This window comes from Carlito syrichta, unplaced genomic scaffold (genome assembly GCF_000164805.1).
Source record: "Carlito syrichta isolate Samal-C Ts95f unplaced genomic scaffold, Tarsius_syrichta-2.0.1 Scaffold173568, whole genome shotgun sequence".
In the NCBI taxonomy this organism is placed as follows: Eukaryota; Metazoa; Chordata; class Mammalia; order Primates; family Tarsiidae; genus Carlito; species Carlito syrichta.
In genome coordinates this window covers 63,494-65,700 of record NW_007117664.1, presented here as the reverse complement: position 1 = coordinate 65,700, position 2,207 = coordinate 63,494, and positions in this window count along the sequence as shown.

The following is a 2,207-nucleotide window of genomic DNA, read 5'->3' as shown; positions in this document are numbered from 1 at the left end:
AGCACACCTCTGACCTCACACACTATAGCACAGCCAAGGACCAGTTTTTCCCACTCAGATTTTCTACATCTATTCCCTCTCTAAAGTGACAAGCTGCTGACTTGCTAACAATAATCAGCTGAGGAGAAAGAGTTTACTCACTTCATGAAGGAGATGTAGGTTTAGCCAGAAAAAATAGACAACTGATCACAGGTTTTAATCCGTACATTTCTCTGCAATGGAAGTCATGATTCGGGACAAGGGAAGGTGTTTCATGTCTTCCTTATTCCTGAAAATAAATCAGAGCATAACTCTCAGATATCAATCTAAGAAAAGTCTAAGTCCTCTGTGGCAGATAACACACGGTGCAATAGTATGTAGGCATTCTGGTTCCCAAGAGTATTCTGATTTCACTTCAGTATTTAACTCATTTTATTATCATATCTCTCTGCCAAATTATGCGTCCTAGACTTCCTTTCCTACAAATATTCCTTCTTTGAGACCCCACAGTACCCTGCCCTGACCCTACACCCCTTTCACCCCACCTCCTATCAGCATTCACTGCACCAGCAGCCACACTCCACAGTGGAACAGCCAACTGTATCAAGTCATTTTTGCAACTGCGTGATGGGGAGTGTTTCCATGTCAGGTGCAAGAGTACACAGACTGAAAGTAAGTATGGTTTGGTGTGATTCTGTTGATAAAGAACTGTTGCCTCAAGTCCCAAAGTCTACTACCACACTGGTTCTCTTTCCACCCAATCCCAAAGGACACTTCTGGCAGAGAGTGGTCTGTAGAGCCATGTTCTGGGCCACTGCCAACATCTATTCAGACTTTCCTGTGCCCAGCCATAGTAGTTGTCAATGATTCGAACATCATCACTGCATAATCCTTGCCTCTAATTCTGCACTTTCTACTTAGTCTTTACTTCTGCCTCATTACTCCAATAAGATTGTCGTGCCAAAATCGGCAATGTCTGCTACAGGACCAAAATTCTTTCATTTCCATTTTAGTTGGCCATTGTGCCTAAGTTATGCATTTGTCTTCTGCTCTCCTCTTGAAGTTTTCTTTTTGTTTGCCTTCTATGACATTGCTATGTTGCCATTATTTGATGTCTGTGGTATTCCTTCTCCTTCTCGTTCATAGAATCCTCTTCATTTTCCCTCTTAAATACTGGTGTATTTCATGGTTCTCTTCACATACATTCTCCTCCTTACCTGGCAACCTCTTCATCTCCCCTGATTTCCATTTTACATTAATGACTCAGAACTCTCTCTCTTCAGTTCAGAATTCCCTTTACGCCTTGGTCTTATATGCATAGCTACTGACATTAACTTTGAATGCCTGCAGGGCTCCTCAAATTCCACATATCTCAAACATAAACATATACTTTCCTTTTCAACCTCTTTGCCCCATGTTCCATTCTTGACATACAGCGAAACTATTCTCCCAGTTATTCTCACCAGAAGCCTGGGGTTCATTCTAGTCCTTTTCTTTGACCTTATTCTGTGAATCCAAACATCAGCTCTGGCCTGAGGATTATTTTCTCTTTAACATTATTCTTGGAAGCACTCCCACAACCTTCTTTACTATTATAGATTTTGTTCCTCAAAGTAGACACTAAGAAAAATAAATTAGGTGTAAGTGCTTTATGTTGGAGATAACACTGATTAAATCAGTAGAAGAGTGGAAAAGAAAGGCAGGAAAGGAAGTTAACCCAGAAGAATGAGTGATCCATCAAGCCACCACTGTGAGTAGCTGGAGGCCATGATCCCCAAGGAGGACAAAGCCAAGAAAGCCAAATTTTTCAGGGACTGTCTCCACCATGGACCAGAGAGCAAGCTCCTCACCTGGGCATGAAAGCCACCATGGCACAGCTTCCAATCTCAGCTCCTACCATCCTGGGGTTGCATAGGCAATCAGCAGTTTCCTTGCCTGTCCTGGCTGCTGCTCCAAGTCCTTGTGTTTTTTCAGAGACTAGTATGTCTGCACTGGCAGAATATAGGTGAGGCTCAGATCAACGGATGACTTCTTGATAGCACTTCCTCATCCCAGAGGTAGAATTTCAGAGATCTCCATTTTTGCTTTAACTTTTGTCTCTGGGGTTGTCTATTTGAGGAGCTATGTTCCTTTTTTAAATCTGCTTGTCTGTATCTCCCACTAGACTATAATTCTGTTAGCAGAGGGACCAGGGCATATCTATCCTTCTCTGCAGCACTGGCACAGGG